The 19,637-nt window shown below is 38.9% G+C and overlaps 1 long non-coding RNA gene across 1 annotated transcript in view; it reads left to right on the forward strand.

Annotated features, from left to right (window-relative positions):
- The first annotated feature begins 995 nt into the window (after positions 1 to 995).
- LOC130602244 (uncharacterized) overlaps positions 996 to 19,637 on the forward strand; it is a 61,536-nt gene continuing 42,894 nt past the window's right edge. Inside the window, exon 1 of the long non-coding RNA XR_008972856.1 lies at positions 996 to 1,136. This is a non-coding gene — a long non-coding RNA (uncharacterized LOC130602244). The remainder of the gene's footprint in view (positions 1,137 to 19,637) is intronic.

Here is a 19,637-nt window from a genome sequence, read left to right on the forward strand (position 1 = left end):
TGGATGAAGGCAGCAGTCCTTAGTAGTACATCTGGTAGCTTTAAGAGCACTTGACCTTACCTCAAGCCAAGCTGGGTGTTCCCAAGCACAAGCTGTCAAGTCTCTGATTCACTTCAGGCATATGCATTCCTTTACTTCACTGAAGCAAAGCAAGGAGTGAGGCAGGAGGACGTTCAGAGAGGTTGACTGATAATACTGTCACATGCCTCGTAACTGGGGAAAGCGTACGACATGTTAGTTCATTTAGAGGTGTGCTGTTTCTTTCATTGTGCATCATGATGAATTTGGGAAGGATTTGTTTCACTCTTTTGTGACATGCAGAGACATTACATCATTCATTCTCTGTGTAGGATACCTCTTGTGGTTTTTTTTAAGTGTAAAAATGCTTGCAATTAGGGAATTCTCCTAAGCTGTAAGGTGCAGTTCTTGCATGAAGATTTTCAGCAGTTTATTGTATTGTTCCATCTTTATGGAAGATTATAGAGTATTTTTATGAATGGGAACATTACAAGTCCATAAAATTTCAACCTTATTCCAGAAGATAATGCTCTTATTAGTCAGCAAGGCTGACCAGAGCAGAATACTAGACACGGCGTAATGAAAACTGGATTCAATCCCCGTCTCTGCCCTTGGTCGTCTATCTAGGTCATGGTAGGCAAATCAGTCAGAAGTCCCAATCCCCCCATTTTAAAATGAATGTTACATCTTTGACTTTCAGTCATTCTGAGATTTGCAAATGTAAAGGACTGTATTAAAAGTGGATGGCATATTATTGGACTCAGAATTCCCATTAAAGCTTGTCAGTTTTAATGAGGAGTTGCAGTATGATCTTAGTAAAATTGATAAAGGACAGGTCCTTTAAAATAATTGTAAATGGGAAACAATTATTAATTGATGACCCCTTTTGGAAACATGAGCACTAGTCTTTCTGTGCTGTAGTTTTTCATTCTTTTAAAAAATTAAAACTCCTTTCCTTCTGCCTTTTGTGTTCTGATTCCAAGATATTCATCAGAGTGACTGTCTTTACCCTGTATTACAAAAGCACTTGGCATAGAGAGAAGCCCTCCCTGCAAAACAGTTTTGGAGAAGTTGTATTCTTAGCTCAAATAAAAGGAATCATTTAATTTGTGGGGCAGGTGAGAAAGGATTGAGGTGCGTGCGGCTCACAATGCAAAGGACCGTTTCGTTTCCCCGGAGAACCTGCTGCCTGAGTAGATACTTTTAAAATCCTCAGTGTGAATTTGACCACATTATCTAAGAGCAACTACAGGTTGCTATCAACTCACCTTTCTAGTTCACTGATTGCAGTCAAACAGTCCCACTTTGTTCCCGTACTATGCGCTGTGCCTTTCCAAAATGGTGCAAAGGGTGTGTAACAGCTCAAAGTCACATTCCTGGGGATTTGAATCTACCAGTGAAACATTCCTCTTATGGAAAGCAGTAGTGTTTAAAGCCCTAGAAAGTTCTGCCCTTGCCCAGAACAGCCTGTTACGTGAACCACAGCTTGGTCCAGGACAAGGTGATAGCCTAACTATCCCTCCCTGTGACAGCAGGGAGTCAAGCAGTGGGCAAGCTGTATTTTTAATGATGATGTGTTATTTGACAAGGAGCTACTGATATTGCCTCAATATTAACATCACTTTGAGGGGTGTCCAGCTGTAGGTACCTACCACAGCACTGGAATTTGCCTGAAAGATGTGCAATAGAGTAAGTTCCTCAGAAAGCCAGTTGAGCTGATTACTGTAATCTTGACCATAAAGACCTGTCTGGTTTCAGTGGAAGCATGCTCAGTGTCCTTGATCATCCTGAGTTTCTACAACTGTAAGGTAATCGGAAGCATCTACCAATGGGGAGGAAATTAATGTAATAAATCGGTGATTATAACAGAGTTGACAGACTTGTTAAAGTAAACCATGACATCTTCTTCCCGTTCTGCTGACCTGGCAAGGAGCTGTGTCCTCATATTCCAGGTTTTCTCCTACCTCTTGTTTGGATGTCTGTGTGTTTTCTGCTCATGGATTTATATTTTTCTGGCCATGTTGGAATGACAAGACAGTGACATCTGGTGACCGGTTATGTGTATTCATTTTATTTTTGATACTTCACCCTAAAGCAGTTACCCCAGGTTCTGGTAATTAGTGTGGAAAAAATCTATTGATAAACAGATCAATTGCTTTCAAAAAGAAAGACCTCAGCAGGTCCCATAAGGTGCCTATAAGTATCGAAATTTTAGCCTAGGGTGATGGAGAGCTAACTATTAAGGGATTGCTTATTCACATAGCCATTTGTCTGCCCCTTGCCACCAAGCTGTTTAGAGTAGTGTTGTCCCCATGGATAGGGTGCTGTGTCACCTCCATCTTCTGTGTGTTTGCCCGGGGCTCTTGACTGACCAGAGGTACAGGGTTGTGTGTTATTTTTAGACTTGGAGGAAGCAATCATTGAAATAGGTTGCTGACTTCCCTATATACGTCTTCAAAAAAACGAAGCAAAAAGCTCCAACTCCTCAACCTAATCTGCTGTCACAGCTTTGGCTTTTTTTTCTTCCCCTCTAAGTGGGCTGTCAGCAGGGCTCCCGCTAATAGCCTGATGTCTCAGCATGCTACACTTTTTGGACCTATTAATTTCATAAACAGAAACATCAGTTCTCCTCCCTTCAGGCTTTAAAGGGCATGTTTATACTCAGTTTCTATCAGTGCAATGCTGTGACTGCTCAAGCTGTATGTCTGGTACATCCCACCACCGCCTTAGCTCTCAAGTGCTCCTGTGGTTGTTCTGATGCTCTTGAAAAGCAGGTTGAATTTATCCAGAGGTTCACGAAGAAGAAAGAAATCAAGAGCAATAAAGTGCAGAGCTGCCCCTTTAATCAAATGACTTTCCTGCATTGTTGTGTAAGGAGCTGAGGATAAATGGCACTTCATTGTGCCACTGCTACCATTGCTCTCCATTCAGATAAACAAGGCTGCTGTTCTGGGCTTTGATGTGACCCCAGGTGTTACTATCTTTCCCTCCATTTCTTTGGCTCCTTTGCCTGCAGTGGAGGGAGAGGGGAGGCACTGAATGCAAGGAAGGGCAGGGGCAGAGCAGGAGGCCCATGGCCTCCTCTTCCTCAGGGAAAGGAACCAAATACCCTGTGGTTTTCCCTCAAATCATCACCAGAGCTGCCCTGGGGCAGTGCTGCTCCTCAAGGCAAACTTGTTTCACTACTCCTGATGAAGTGAGAATTTGCTTTCACAGAAACATGTTTAAAATCTTCATCTTACTTGTAGATTACCTTTTATACTTTTGTAAAGCTTTAAGAAAGTATTTTTTCTTTTTGAGATCCAGTATTTTTCTGATTTTGAATAGAGGGGAAATCCTGCCTTTAGAGAGATTTTCAGTTAGATGACAATTTAGGAATACAAGTACAAGAGAAGGGAAATTAGTTCCATAATCAGGTTATAAACAAAGGCTACATGATTCCTCTGTGCTACGAGTTTGCAGAAAGAAGCAGACTACTTGGGTGTGCTCTGGGAAACAGAAAAATGAGTTATCTTGGTGCTTAAAAACCAAACCAACCAACATGATCATTTAGGTGCGTACACTAGCAAAATCAAGTTAGAGCAAATGTTGTGCCCCAAAGAACTGGTTGGTACCAGAATTCAGGGATGCCAAGGACCACTGTACAAAGTAGGCAACTCAGGTATTTAAGGCAACAAACTTTTCATCCTTCTCCCTTAGCTCACTCAGTAATGCAGCCATTCTCATTACTTCTTTCATAAACGTAGTTCTTACAAAAAGCTGTTGAGCAGGGAGGAAAAGGTGTCTCTAACTCAATGAGACCTGTGGCATCACAGTGTGGAGAAGCTGTGATGCTCCATCCCCTTCAACTCCTGTTTCAGGCCTTTTCTCTCATGTGACGGAGTTGGCTCTGCTGCCACAGTCACACTGAACTTCAGTCACTGTGTACATGGCTGGGTTAAACCCTCTAGATGCTGCTCTGCAGAGGATCTCAGGTACCTGAGTCCTCACACAGCCACAGCTCTCTGGCTCCTGCTTGAGCCTCTAGGTTTTTGCCCAGAGCAGCACCATGGGCCAGTGGCCCTGGGGACCCAACAGGTGCTGCAGGATGGATCCTGAACTCCTCCAGGCCAGGACCACCTCTTTAGCACACACACAAATAAGCCATCTCCTTTGTCTGCTCTCAAAGCTCAGCCAGGCTGGTAGCACAGGTCTCCAACATTTCCTTCATGCTACACCTGCCCTCTTCTGCCATTTCATCATATTGTCTGGAAATAAATTCAAATCATCATAGATTACTGATTTGTTCTATTACTATCTCCAGTGAGGTGAATAAAACGCTACAAAATTTATTAAGTCTAATTTCTTTGCATATTGGTTCTTCTATATTCCCAGCTCCTGCAGGGTTTACTCGATATGCAAATTATGTTTGATCCATTTTTGGAAGTAAGTTTTAATTATTAATATTGTAATAGAATAATTTTTGGAGTTGTTGAAGATGTTTTAAGTAGATGTCATTTTATGAACAGTATTGGGTATAAGTAAAAGCCATTATTGTCATCTCCTGACCTAGTGGGAATAACCTGGCAAGTATTACTGTTCCAAAGCCTTTTTTTCAATCTTTCTTTTTTATTGCCATCATCTGAGCAAAGATGGATTTTTCCATAATACGATTATAAAACATTCATAAACAATGTTTTCCTTATTGTAAGTGGTATGCTTTAAATTACTTTTAAAGCATCTGAAAGTAATTTATCCCAGAGCTGTATGGTGTCACTTGAGAAAAGAAGCTCAAAATTGCTTTTGAATTTGCTATGATTTCAGTACCACTTGTAATGGCAGCTGAAGTTGCTGTTTAGAAAAACATCCCAAAGCATCCTAGGTACAACACGTATGTGTATGTAGTTGTGTGCATGTAATTTTCTCAACCTCCTCAGTATTTTAAAGCTTCGCTTCCTCATTCAGGTGTCTGATTCCCTTGACCTTGTGAGCATTATTGTTCTGCATTCCAAAATTGACCATTTCAGCTGCAGTTAAACATTTTAATTTGTTCTGTATGTTATTTTGCAGTGGCTAATGCTATAAAGCCACATTAGACAAACTCAATGCATGTTCACAGAAACTAATTATTCCTAATGATTTCCCATTCAAATATATATTCCTTTATATAAATGAAATAGAAAGCTCACTCTTTGCCCTGGAAAAAATGTCTGTATGTTTACATAGGTATTAACCTACAATCTTATAGTTCTGAATTATACAAAAATATATTTCTATTGTGGTTGCCTTGTTACTATAGGAAATGATCTGGTTTTCCTTGTGGCCAGAAGGAAATACGTTGGCTGTCTTCAATAGGTTTCTATCCTTAAATCTCTACTATGCATAATGTGCGTATCCATGACTCCAGGTAGATGTTACCTTTAAGCTCATGAAGTGCTGCACATGCTGGGAGAAAGATTTCTTTTACATCAGGAAACTATAAAATATTATGAGTGTGGATATGTTAAAATAAAGATCATATTATTTACACAGTGATAATTTTTTTTTTCTGGCAATATAAGGCCAGAATTCAGTCCACATTCGATAATCACTGAAATCCTCATCCAAGCCTGTGCCACTTCTTTAGTGTTCATCTGTTTAAAGAAATTCTTGATTTTGTCTGTTTCTGTTAATATAATGAATATTCTTTGTATTATGTTTACTCTAGCTTTTATTTATTTAAGAGTACAGTTCAGTATTAATGGGCAGTCAGCCTCATCCAGACTTCTCCAATGTCATTACACATCCAAGGGGTGAGAAACGGCACACCTCAGATCCATGAGGTGCCACACTAGCAAAGTCACTCGCTCTTTCTAGACAAGGTTAGCATTTTAGGAACTATTAGTAGGGAATCAGAGACTCCCAGCTTTGAACTGTCTTTGCCAGTGAACACCCCATTCCCTCATTTCAGCTCTTCTCAAAGTATCAGAAGGTGCAGTGGGATGGCCATAGCTGAACTGCATTAGGGAAAAGCTGCAGGACGGCTTAGGGTCTTTTCAGCATTTATATGCTTTATTTCTTCACTTTTTGTACATATAGGAGAAGAACTGGTTTTACTGGAGAACTAGTCACGTATTTGTCCAGGTCAGGTTTAAGTGAATCAATATTGTTGCAGTGTGTTACAGAAGATAATGTTAAAATGAGGCATTTATCCATGGGTCATGGCCTCCTTAAGTAGCCTTGAGGATCTCAGATTTCACTTATGGTCTTGTCATTAAAATATGTATATTTTGGTATATTAAGATGAGAAACCAATCTGGCCTCAATCTTACGGCAGCTCAATTTGCTCCTCTACACTGTATTATGAGGAGAGGCTATTAACAACCTTTCTGAAGTGCTTTTGAGATCCCTTGTTGATAAACGTTACACAGCAGCTTGGAGTCCTGATTTCTTTCAGTGAGAGGTCTTGATTTTAGGAAATGGTTACTGATGTACCGCTTGATATTTTTATTTTCAGCTGATATTCCTCTCAATTATAAATAGTTCCATAAACTCCATGATGAAATTTTGCAGACAGTTATTAATCACTGATTGCTGGGTTTATGTTATTTGCTGTTATTTTGTTAGCGACAAAAGAACTTGGTCAAGTTTAATTGTGTATTCTTTCTCAATATGGCATTATACGACATACGGATAGAAATTGCAGGTGATTTTTACAGCTGTTTAAGGACACAAACTGTTTTACCGGCTGGTTTGGGGGCTACAGAAAATTTTGAATCCCACAAAATAATTAGGCAGCTTTTGGGAGGAGTTAAAATACTCAAGTAAAGAACTAAAATCTCTCGTACTTTCATGTAAAGGAACAAAAACTTTTATATAATGATGGCTTTGCTGTCAAAAAAGTGACAGAAGATTTCAAATGAGGGATAGTGAGGGAGGGAAAAGCTTGTCTAGAGGAAGGTACTTGAGAACAGTGAAGATGAAAAAAATGATTGTACAAAGATGAAAGATGTTAAAAAACCTGCCCAGCATTCAATGACTAAAGGTGACAGTAAGTCAGGAAGCTTAGTATCTAAGACGTTATTTAATGCCATTTTGATGAAGTGGGGTTACATAGTGAGAGAGCTGCTGCCTCCTCTGCAAAGTGTTCTGCAAAACAGTAGTTAAAAAACCCTATCTTCTTGGTTGGATAGTCTTTTATTAGATCTTGTGTTATGTAAATGTGAGAGCAAATCTCTAAGCATGGAATGTCTTGCAAAATAAAGGCTTGAGAAGGCAGAGTAATAGCAATAAACTTTGTGTCTTTCCTCAGCAGTAGAGACCTTGACAGCAGAGCTTGTGCTTCCCTACAAGAGGGAACACAACTCATTTGGATAGCCTTTCTTTGTAGTGCTCAGCCTCACATGCATCCCTGGGGAAATGTAAAGGGAGGGACTCAGCAAAACCAAAGGGTTCATTAATGTGAATTCCCAGCAAGAGGAAATATATGTCCTTGGGGAAAAAAACAAAAAAGAGGCTGCGGATGTGCTGCGGTGGTAACTGATGCAGAGAAACAACAGGATCAGCTCTGATTTCATGCTGGGAAAGATGCCGATATGAAAAATTTGCTGTGATCGCAGAATGAAGCCTCTGCAAAGTGCTTGATTTTCACAGACAGCATCATCCCTAATGACAGAGCAATCTTGTTTAACCTTTCCATCCTCTAACAACCTCACTCCATTCTTGTTAGCTAACCGTACCAACAGGTACAATCTGTTTTTCAGAAGTTAGCAGAAAGCTGATGGCGTAAAAAAATTAAGCTTTTAAAAGTTTCCAAGTCTACTGTATTTTTTTTTTTTCTGTTCTCACCTGTAACAGGAGATACAGTTGCTACTGAAATCAGTAGGCACTGTGAAAAAAACAAATGTCCAAATGAAGATGACAGTGAGTATTTAGAAATATGAATGGACAGATGGTGAAACCCAGCAGAAACATCTACACACCTGTAAACAAAGGCAGTACATTTTAGTGGTGCTATGGGAATGATCACCAGTCCTTTTGAGAATATTTCAGCCTGATTAGCAAACAAAAAGGGCAACCTTTTATTGAGGTCTCAGTTCAGCAAAACTATTACAGGGTATCTTAACTGCCGTGTTAGTGTAGGTTTGTATTCAAATCTTAATGCCCTGATCTTTTCTATTTGTAAAGAAGTTCTCACATCTGTCTTATATGGTACTTTAAACCTGGACTCACGAGGATAGAGGCTGCCATGAATCTTAATTCCTCTGGGAATAGAAGCCTGCCCAGTCTCTCATGAGGAATTGAAATCAGTCATTCAGGTCCAGACAGTGACTTGTGTCTTCCCCCTCATGAGGACATAACTACTTTTCCTATGACAGACTGGGAAACAGATACTGCCTGAGGCACACTGCTCTTCTGCTTGAAGCGTAGCAATGTCTCCAAGAAAGAGTGAAGCAAGCAGAGATGAAATGTTGACTTGTGAGTTATTGTAATGTAGCTGCTTACCAACACAGCACTGACCAGGGTGAGACCTTTGTGCTGACCGTGTTAACACTTCAGTGAACACAGTCTGATGTTCGCTTAAGGACTGTGCTGAAAATGAGGTGCTCAGATCCAAAGCAGGATTCAGGCTGATTTAAGATGGATTATCTCTATTAGTCCCAGTTTCAAACTGTGCAGAAATATCAGTGATATATATACTTCCATCCCTGTAACTCAATATACTGTAAGACTTTGCAGTATGAAGATGTGAAATATTCAAAGACTTCATGTCTTCTCCTTCTATGGTTCTATGGTTCTTGTTGTGATAGGGGAAAAAAGTTACTCGGGTTACTTCCAAAGTTGAAGGATTTGTCAGAAGATCATTTATCTGGTTTGAGTACAGTCTCAGACTCCGGTGCAAAGAGATAGACACAATATATTTTATGTTCTTTGGAGTCACCCATTTAACCTTCTGCCTCACAGAAATGGGATGGGTATTTGAGAATGAACCTGTTGACAGTGTCAACCCAAGTGTCAGCCCATAGATTTTCTAAGAAATTTCTTGGGACTCCTGATTTCTGGCAGGAGAAATCCTATCCTCAACCACAAGCTATCTCTTTTTTTTCTAAGCTTATAGAATTTGGAGTGAGTTTTCCATTGCATTATATAAGCCAAACTTAACTCTAAATATTTATAAGCATATTGGTGCCTCTTTTCTTTCTCCTCAGCTGTGTCCACCCAGGCTTATTGTTAATTAGCATCTTTCTGGTTTGTTCACCCAAAGGGCTTAAAACAATTACTGCAGTTGGAAAGAGCTGGTAATACTGTGTGGCTGGTACTGACTGGAAATGGTGTCTGAGGAAACAGAGCCTGGCTGGTGCCATGTAGAACCTGCTGCTTGAGCATTGCAAATGCTGCAGCATTTCCTTCTCTTTCCCTCACTGCTCCCTGAGGAGAGGTTATTTTCCTTGCTGTTGTTTAAAAACACACATTATTGCTAGCCAAATGCATGATCTGGAAATGTCAAATAGGAACTAATTTAAAAACAGAAAAACAGACTGCAGAAAGTTTTGGGCTTAAAGCAAAAAGTGGCGTTGGCTGAATTTGGAAGGCAGAGGAAAAGCAATTAACAGAAGTGTATTTGAAGGAACATACAAAGGGAGACATAAAAACTTATATAACAGGTTTTGTTTTGGCAAGAAAAAATAGAACAGAATATGGAAGGAATGATGGAAGTGGATAATAATGGTTTGAATGTTTTAAACAGGTTAGGGTTTGTAATATTTTCCACTTAAAATGACTGCAGATTTCCTGTGTTGTTATTCAAAGGTTTGGAAGTCTTTTTTTCTTCAACCAGGAAAGACAGTAATAGATGTAGGTCAACCTGCTGGATAGTTGGTTGAATGACAAAACTTAACCCAGCAGGGCAGTAAAATATTTCTGAATTATCTTCTTCCTCTCTCTCTGCAGTGCTGCACTGCTCTTTGGAGATGTTGATGGTTATGGGTTTTCCCTCCCAATTTTACTTCCACCCAGAAAGTGCCATTCCTGTAGTTCCATTAATAGTGATTGCAATCCTGTTCCAGTACAATAACATATACTGATCTATGGAATTACAACAGAGATCGTTTTTCATGCTCAGTATAGCAGTTACCAGCAATTTGGATCATGCGTTGGTAGCTATAAAGGGCTCTATCCAGTTAAAGAAGTGTGGAAGCTAAGTTGAAGGCATTCGCTATTGCAAAAATCACTTCATTAGATTGTTTCATAGACATTTTATTCTGGTATAAATCCACTTGACTTTACTATCATCCTCTCTTGACTTTACTGTCATCCTCAACAATTCTAAGTCATTGATGGCGTATGTGGCCATAACTTGCCCCATAATGTCAATCCAGACAGGTAATACTTAGTCATCACACTTAAATCTTTTCTTCTAGAGGGATGTTTATGAGCATGGGTGTACAACTCAGCCTGTTAATGTGGATTGCATTTCTCCATGTCCTTGTTCTGTCTAAACTATCATAAAAGTGTAAAATGTTGGCAGAGAGAGCTATAATTAGTGATCATATTTTTGGCATTCTGGTGCTCTATCCAACTGTCTGTGGGATTCAGTATAGTACTTTGGTTTTGCCACTATTCAGCACAGTTTTAACCTGACTTGCTCTTGGTGAAAGGCCAGATGCAGTGCAATCAGTCTGGCAACCCTGGGAAAAATGGAAAGCTGATAAAAAGCCTAAACCAAGTAAAGAATCCATCTTGAATGAAACAAACCCAACTCCGTATGCTTTATAAGTTACATGGAATTAATTCATATTGTCAGCATTAAATAGCCTTCTCCTAGGTTTGGCATCAGTCAAAGCATGTACTCTGTAAAATAGGAAATATCTCTGCATCCATTGCAGTGAGCAGCTCAGCCCATGGAGGTAGTACCACTAAAGGGCTCTCTGTGGAACAAGTAATACGTTGCTTTTTCTGGTGACTCCAGGAATCTCTTACTGACAGTCTCCAGTTCTGTACCACTGCACCTATTCATAAATGGACTTTGAAAAGCCAAACAGTAGCAAGGTATTGTTTTTGTCTGTACATGCACCCAAAATAAAATCACTTTATTGATAATCAGTAATATACAGGCTGCCCCTTGGAGTATGTTTATATTAATGTCAGCATGAGAAAAAGCACCCAATAAACCAGAATCTATGTTTGTGCCATTCCTGTCCTTGCATTTTGGGCCATTGCACTGTGATGTTTATGAGCATAAACTCTGTTCTGTATCCTTACAGCCACATGTGCCGCCGCGTGTGCCACCACAATTCATCATTTACTACCCACACAAATACTCTTTGCTAGAAATTAATCTTTTTATTTTTCTATACATAATTAGAGATACAAAGCAAGGAAGAGATGGAGAAGTATTCGTGCAAAATGGAGCTTTTTGACTCCTACTTGAAGCTTTTTTAGCAATTATCTTTTTTCTTGATTTCATTATTTCTTTTTTCTTTGTTTTTTACTTTTTTCTCCTTTTAGTTGACAGCATCTCTTGTTGCGTAGGTACAATGGCCTTCACTGTTCTATTCCATATTTAAGAAAACATTCTAGGTACTAATCTCTGCAGAAGACAGTGCAGTCCTGACACTGGTTCATGATAACCAGTGAATACTCTTAATTTCATGAGATTTTCAAAGATACTGTTGCTGTGTTGTGAGAAGAGCAGGCCCAGGATCTCCTCCTTGTCCACTGTGTCATTTCTTGCCATGATTTTCTCATTTTCATTCTTACTCCTATGTGTGAAAGAAAATACTGCTGAACTTGGACTACTCACAGCAATCAGCATTGTGATATTGTCATCTTTCTGATCCTGCTGGATGTGCTATAATCTGTCTTGCAGACTTGTCCTCAAAATGAGGTTTTTTCCATCCACAGATATCCTGCCTACCCAATCTGCTCTGCTGTTTCTCTAAGAGATTGTTATAAATCTGATTTTTATAGGTAGGCATTCTCACACTCATGCCCCCAGCACCACTTAGCTTGAGGCCTTCTGGCTGTATGAGGAGAGATTTTTGAGGCTCCTTCTTCATCCCAGTGCTGTGAAAAAGGAACAGAAAAAGAGCAGGTAAAGATCCTTGAGGAGGCTGAAGCAGATGATGTTAAGTGATGAGTTAGACAAGTAGTCAGCTTACAAAATACCACATAGGTATAGCTCAAGTGGTTTGGACTGGATTGGCACATATTAGTATAGATTAGCCCATTCTGCACGAACTGCAAACAGATCATATCCTGGGCATATAGCATCCTCCAGCTGAGCCACACAGTGAATTGCCTTTGTGGACAAAAAGAGATTTTGAAACCCCTCAGAATAGACCAGACTTTGAAAACAAGGCAAACAGTGAGGCAGACATTGAACCAAGTTGTGCTGCACAGGGATACCATGACTTTCTGTGTTCAGGCAGGTGCAGGTGAAAGACCAGTAAGTTCTCAGCTTCAGGTGCTCACCCCAGAAGCCCATCACGCATACAGTACAGGAGGTTTCCCATCTTTGTTCACTCCCGTTCTTCCCTGCCACCTGTATATGAAGTTTTCCTTTCCTCCCCTGTTCTATTCTCTATCTTCCCTTGTGTGATTTAAGAGACTAAGCATGTGATGAATTCTCCCATTGAATTGATAAGGGAAAAGGCAAGATTCAGGTGGTGTATATAATATATAGAGCTAAAGAAAATATGAAATAGGGTATGAGAATCCAGGTGAAAATCAGTATTTCCCCCCCCCCATCCCCTCTTACTCTCTATGGTATTTCACATAATTGCTATTCTGCTGTTGCCATGGTAATGACAGCATTTCTCGTCTATATTGTCGTTTTTTTCTGTCACATGCATCTACTTACAACATGGGCCTGCTTCTACCTAACAGATGAATCCCCATCAAGAGGACTGAGTCTCTCTAATTTGTTTTCCTTTCCATCCTGCTTTCCAGCCTCGTGCAAGAGACTTATTTTAATTCTACACAGAGCTTTAAAACAGATATTAATGCTTAAAGGCTTTGCTGGACAGGAACCAGTGCAGTATATCTCGTGTGATCAAAGTGCTACAAAAATGGTAGGTGCTCTCTCACTCATCCCAGAGTATTTTAAAACCTCGTAAATTAAGGCCAACATTATCTCTTGAACTGCTTTAGAGAAGTGGCATGAGAGAGACTGAAATTAAGTCTACACTATTTTATCAGCTATAGACCTTCCTCATCTTGTTTGATCTTATATTTAGAACTTGCCTGAAACTAAAAGGCTGAAAGAGGAGGAAGTGGGGGCTGGTTGCTGAGCATTGCTCAACATTTATGGTGTGTGCCAGGATGGAGTGTATGATTTTTCCTTTCACAGGTGTTTTACTTCATTTGAAAGTCTGTTTCTAGAGTTCTACAATCCAAACGAAAAAGTTCATTAATAATGGGGAGACAATTATAATAAAAACATCACATAGTAAAAGCATCATCATTTCTCAGGCATAATGGACACTTTGTTTTCACCTTTTAGAAAATCAGAGCTATTGACTTTGCTGGAGAAAAAAAAAAGAGGATAATTGAAGGACAGTTTTTCAAAATAAGCAAGTTCTCTGACAAAAACGATTTGTTGCTGATAGCCAAGATTAACCCTGCTCTGAATGGATTTGTCCATGCAGTAGTGCCATGCAGTAGCATAAGAACAGTAAAACTGGGGTGCCATTCATAGCCAAAAAAAAAATTGGTATATGTGCTACATGAGGGAGGAAATGAATCCAATATTTCCTGGACAACAGCACTTACACTGATTGAATTTGTCTCCATGTCAGTTGTGGTATTTGAAACTAAGTTGGTTTGGCTGCCATTTTAGTACAGAGTGAATGACATTCTAGTTAAACTATCTTTGTGGCTCCTGCTCTGAACATGTTCTCCAGGATCCTTCTATCACTTAGCAGAGCAGCTGTTATTTTTCCCATAGAAAAAGATAATTTTGCATTAGAACTCTGTCCCTTTCATGATCCAAGTATCTCGCCTCTGCTCTTGCAGTATATGTAGGAAAAAGCCCACAGTGGGCAGTTGGTAAGATTCTTCTTCGCAATATTATCTTGCCTCAGCCTCTCATTGCCTTAACATCCACAGCAGACTTTATATTTTCTTGAAGGAAACCAAATGCATGAAAACATAAGGAAATGCAAATCTTATAGTGCAATAGACTGAGCTAACAAAACAAATAACTGTTTTCTCCCCAGTTTTCAGATGAACACTTCGTCTTATCCTGTTCATCTGAAAAACACAGTTACTGCTATTGACACTTGTTCGGGGACTAGTTCCAACTTCTAGAGTCCAGCTAGTATCAGACTGGCAACCGTGGATAGGGACTGTAACTTCCTTCTCTTCTGCCAGTTTTGGTGGGTTTTTTCCCAGCTGCTTTCCCATAAGACTCTTAGGTTTTTTAGCTTGAGCTATGTACAGCACCTTCAGAAGTCACGGTATGTTTTGAGTTTACACTACGTTAAAAGCGTCTTTTAAAGGTAATAAGCAATTATAACTCAGCAGCAAATTCATGTTGAGGTAGAAACAAGGCACATCACAAATGTTACAGTTTTATAAATGTAAAAAGAGTCACAGTAGGCTCAGTTAGCTTCTGAAACTGCACATAAAGCTACAGAGAAATGCCAATTCAATTCTGGTTCTTTTCTGCTTTTATATTATACATGTAATGGCATTTATGTATATACTGCCATTTGGGTTTCACTCCTCATGAGAGGGATTGGACCTCAAATCAAAGCAGATTCAAATTTAACATTGGGAAAGGCAAGAAACTGGTTGAAGAACCAAGTTTTTAAGAAAGCCATTGAGGGGGATTCAAGAGTTGAGGTGGTGATCTTTGGGAGGATGAAAAGATGAAAGTTTTCAATGGTTTAACTGGAATGTTGCCCTCTGAACTGACTGTATTTTTATTTCTAATTTTTTTATTCATCTTACAAAGATGATTATCAAGCCATATAGTTCTTTTAAGCTCTGCTTCAAAGTTCACAATGTAAATCTGGCTATTCTTACATTTACCTTTGTGTCAAACGCATAATGATATTTTAAACATAGATATCAAACTATATTTCAAAGGAAGCTAGACTTTTATCCACATCTATAGACCAAAAATTAGCAGTGGAAAAGGATATGAACAAGTTCATGTGCTTCATCCACACACTTCTATAAAAACTCGGCTCTGCATTTCATAGGAGAATGGTTTAATTTAGCCTGCTGTGGTCCATACTACAGCAGCAACAGGAAAATATCAGTTACCCTGAACAAATAACAGCCTGTCTTAAGATCCTGCTGAGGCCCTATTCCTCTGGAGAGTCAGAGATCACTGTCATACCAGCTGATAATGGTTTATTTTACTTCAGATCTTTCACATAGTAAATGTGTGAATTAATTGTAATGAAAGGTAATTAGCAGTACCCAACACCTGGTTAAACAGCAAATATAATCATTTCAGTAAGCATAATAATAAGTATCAGGGATATAAAGTGGTTTGTTGTTTTGATATTTTTTAATATGCCATATTTTGAGATATTTGTAGGCATACTTTAACAGAACTTATTTGCCATGAATATTAGTGTCTAATTTAGCTGTTTTGTACTCAGTGCCATTGGTATATTTATTTTTACAGCAAGAGATGGGCTAACATTGGGTAATCTGTTTTCATATCCCAGATAGGAAACTCAATTTGTAAAGAACTTTATGCTTAAGAATTCATAAAGTTAATGTCAGAGTTTGAGCTGGAGCCACAGGATCTTGTGATGTATAAGAATTACATTAAATGATTTTATAAATCCAGAGAGGAAAAGAAATAGAGGTGTCTTTTAAAACAAGAACAACACTAAAAAGCCCCTTTACCTGAAGAGGTCTGTTTTGGTCAGATGCTGTTTTTGTTTTGAGATTTTGTTATTAACTGGAGTACAATGTAGATTCCCAACTCCACAGAGATTTCCACATATGGGATCACTAATGTAATTAATTACAGGCCTGTCTGTGTGCTTGAAGGAACCAGGGACACTGAAGCTTGATTCCTTGGAAGACCAGCAGAGCTATCAGTCTTCTGGTGAAAGGATAAAGCACATTTGCAAAGAAATTAATTCGGAGATTTCACTTGAGACTGAGAGTTACCTGTGGGGAAGAGACACTAATGCACTTTCCACTAGATGATGTTTTCAATAATACGATTTCTCTGAACAGCAGGAGGTGGGTTCTGACTCATAATTATACAGAGCGACGTGCCCAGCTGATCAGAATTCCGCTTTTCCACCTGGATTTCAAGTAATGCACATTTATTAAATACTGACTCCAGAAGTTGCATGCTCCAAAATTACCAGTATTTTTTTTCCTTTGACTCCCATCTCATTCCTTAAGCCTTCATCTTTGAGAGATACTTTTTGCTGTTTTCCAAAGAGATTGCTTTTTTAAAGAAAGCATTAACAATACTTTAATGCAAATAAAACTTTAGTTTGTAGGGTTTCTAGGAAGATACTGAGTATCCATGTAAGTCAGTATTAACACAGCTTTCTAGTCCCATTTTGTAAAGGCAGAGGAAAGCATTTTGTTGTGGAAGAATCCCCCCCTTAGTGATCTTCAAGCTTTCAGCTGATCCAAAGAAAGCGATGCAAAGTAGAAGTTTTACTGGAATGCACCTGTATTGCACACTGATTGAAATACCAGTTTTCAACAATCGCCGTTAATGGAGGCATTGTGTTTCCATGTTCTGGGGATCAGCTTTTCATGTTTAATGGCTCAGCAAATGTGATAAATATTTCTAGGGATTAAGCTCATACGTGTGTCCATTTGTCTTATGGCAGAAAGGTTTCAATAGCTATAATACTGTTTTCTCCTCATTGTTTCCAAAGGGAATTTCATTGGTGCAGAATCTGTATCTAAACTTATTTGTTATAAGGTGTTCTTGGTCTCTTCAAGCATGTGCAGGTTTGTTGTGTGATGTTATTTCTTACTATATTCTGATGGCAATGATTGTTCCGAAGACTGGGGCCAGCTCTGTTAGGAATTGTTTATGCGTGTCCCCATCTCAAAGCCTTTATATACTTCTTATGTAAGAAGCGAAAAATAGCTGGGAAAAAGAAGGCTTGTTATCCTTCCTGTACTGCAGCAAAGTGAGATACAGAACAGATTAATTCCTCACACAGATCAGTACGTGGGAGAGCAGGGAAGTGATCTCAGATCCCCTGTAGCGCTAAGATATAGGCCTATCCTTGTTCAGTTTAATTTAGAGTAAGTATTCATTTTTAACTTTGCTTATGTATAAATCATTTAGTAATAATCCATCCTCTTAAAACAAAAGCTATAACAAGCAGCTGGATATGAATAATTTGTACTAAAAGATAGGTAGAAGTGTCTCTTTATGTACAAAAATGTCTTCCTTTCTGATTCAGTGCAGCATTTCCTTGCTCCTAGAGGGGGAAGGGTATTCAGGATAGAAGAATTCTGTTTTCATTAAAATTTCTTTTTTTTCCAAGATCAGTGAGAAAAGCCCCATCTCTTCATTACACTGAGCATATGAAGAAATGGGTGCCTCCAGCAGTTCACAAAACATCTGTAGCGTGTTGTCAAATAGCCTGGGGCAGTTACAGTGCCAGGCAGATTTAGATTCATTAGTATTACTAGCTTGGAAACTTCTAATAATTAGCCAAGTCCCTCTGGTGAAGAGTGCATAGTCTTTGTAACTCTGAAGCATGTCTCAATTACATAAAAGAAAGCGAGTTGCTATTCACATAAGGTACAATAGGTGATCTGGAAGTCTGTTTCCTCTAGATGATTATTAGCAAACTTGATGTATGAGAGAGCTTCACATTTTCTTTTATCTCATCTTTTTACACAAAAAGTTGATTTTAGTTATCATTGCTTTAATTTAGTGACCCATCGAATCACATTTATAATTGGAAGGCATGGAAACATCTACTGAATACCTTTTTTTTTTTCATGGAAAGGGGAAGTGGGCTTTGAAGTGTTTTTGGTTTGGAATTTATTATAGTTTTCTCTCCCCCCCCCCCCCCCCCCCCCCCAAGATCCCTTGCCATCCAGGATGGAATGCATTGATTTCCTCTCCTGTGTCATTTTAGGGAAAATAATTTCATAAACCATTAAGAACACTTTATGGAGAAATTAAATTCAATGAGAAATGGAGATCAGGAGGCCTATTTTCAAGTTCTGCAAGCACATTTTAAAACTAATCGCCAATAAAGCCAAGAATCCTTAGAGGAATGGTCATAATACTGTGTGTTGGGAAAGCAGGTCTCTGTAGGTCAGTGCTGGAGCTCTCTCTTTTCAAGCAGCTTAAAGTCTCATTCCGTATGGCCAAAAAAAAAGCAGTAGGTCACAAGGGACTCGCATTCATGATGAGTTTAATCCTGTTGAAATCAAGCAGAATTTTGGTAGGAACGGCGGTGGGGCTGATGAGATCTCACCTTTGGTTTTTGGAAGAGATGTGGCTGCTTCCCAGTTTAATGTGATTTATTGTTTGCTTCCTTTTAAGTTCATCCTCTGATTAGCTTTAAATTCAGGTTAGAGCTTCTCTCCTTCATCTTACAGAGAGTAGCAGTGACAGCTGTGGGCTCTCAAAGGGAGAGTAGAAAATAGCTGCTTTCACAGAGGGACAAGGGTAAGGCTCTGGTTTTCAGACGGGACACTTGTTTCTAGACTCAACATCAGCAGGTCTGGATAATCTGCAGCATGCAATCATGGTGTTTCATTTAAAGTCATTCAAATCAAAGCGCCATTAGGAGGGTGCAGAAACCTTCACTCCAAAGACAAGCTATATGATACTAAACTGAATGGTTTCTGCTGAGTGAATCTTGTGTATTGTCTTGCTTAAATGAGGGAACAAAGTATGGATTAGAGAAGCTGAAAAAGCAGGCATGCAAAGGTGTTTAATACTGTTTTCTATTAGTAAGCTTATTCTTTCATGTGGCACTCCTACAAAAGGTAAAGATGTACAAATACCTGAAAAGGAGAATAATCAGAAAGATGAATAGGTCTGAAATGGATTATTTTCCTATTAAAAAAAAAAGTATAAAAGGAATTTAGTACTTCAAAGAAATATTAAAATTGTATGTCATGGAAGTGGAGCTGGATACATTAACAATATCAGGGCTGCACATTACTCCATGTAAGCTGATACAGAATTTGGCAGCTAAAGATCAGAAGATTTTTGCTGGAAATGAGTAGCTAGGATCAAATGTAGATCCAAGACCCATACACTAATTTTTAAGCAGCTGTGTAAGGCCATTGACTTCAAGTATCTTACACAATTTCTTCTATTAATGCACTGTGTTCTAAGATACAGGCTCATTATTTGCATCCTGTTACTGGCTATTTGCCATGTGTACAAGTTCAGTATCAAAACTTGGAATAAAGAAATGCTCTGCTTAAATGAATCTCTACAAGAAAATCATCCATGTGCATAACAGCATTGCTAATTGTCTGTTACCTTGACAGATGTATATTTTACTGTTAATACATTTGATAGCAAGGGCCCCGAGTCCTGGCTTCTTATTAGCTACTGACAGCCAGTCACAGAAACCTTTACTGTTGTCATTTTTAGCTATATTTAAATAATATAAGCAGAAAATCAGCAATGCAATTAGTAGGGATTTGTATGCTTTGTTTTGTATCAGTGTTTA

Source organism: Pezoporus wallicus, unplaced genomic scaffold (genome assembly GCF_028554395.1).
Source record: "Pezoporus wallicus isolate ANWC-B61680 ecotype Strahan unplaced genomic scaffold, APGP_CSIRO_Pwel_v1 contig_8047, whole genome shotgun sequence".
NCBI classification, from domain to species: Eukaryota; Metazoa; Chordata; class Aves; order Psittaciformes; family Psittacidae; genus Pezoporus; species Pezoporus wallicus.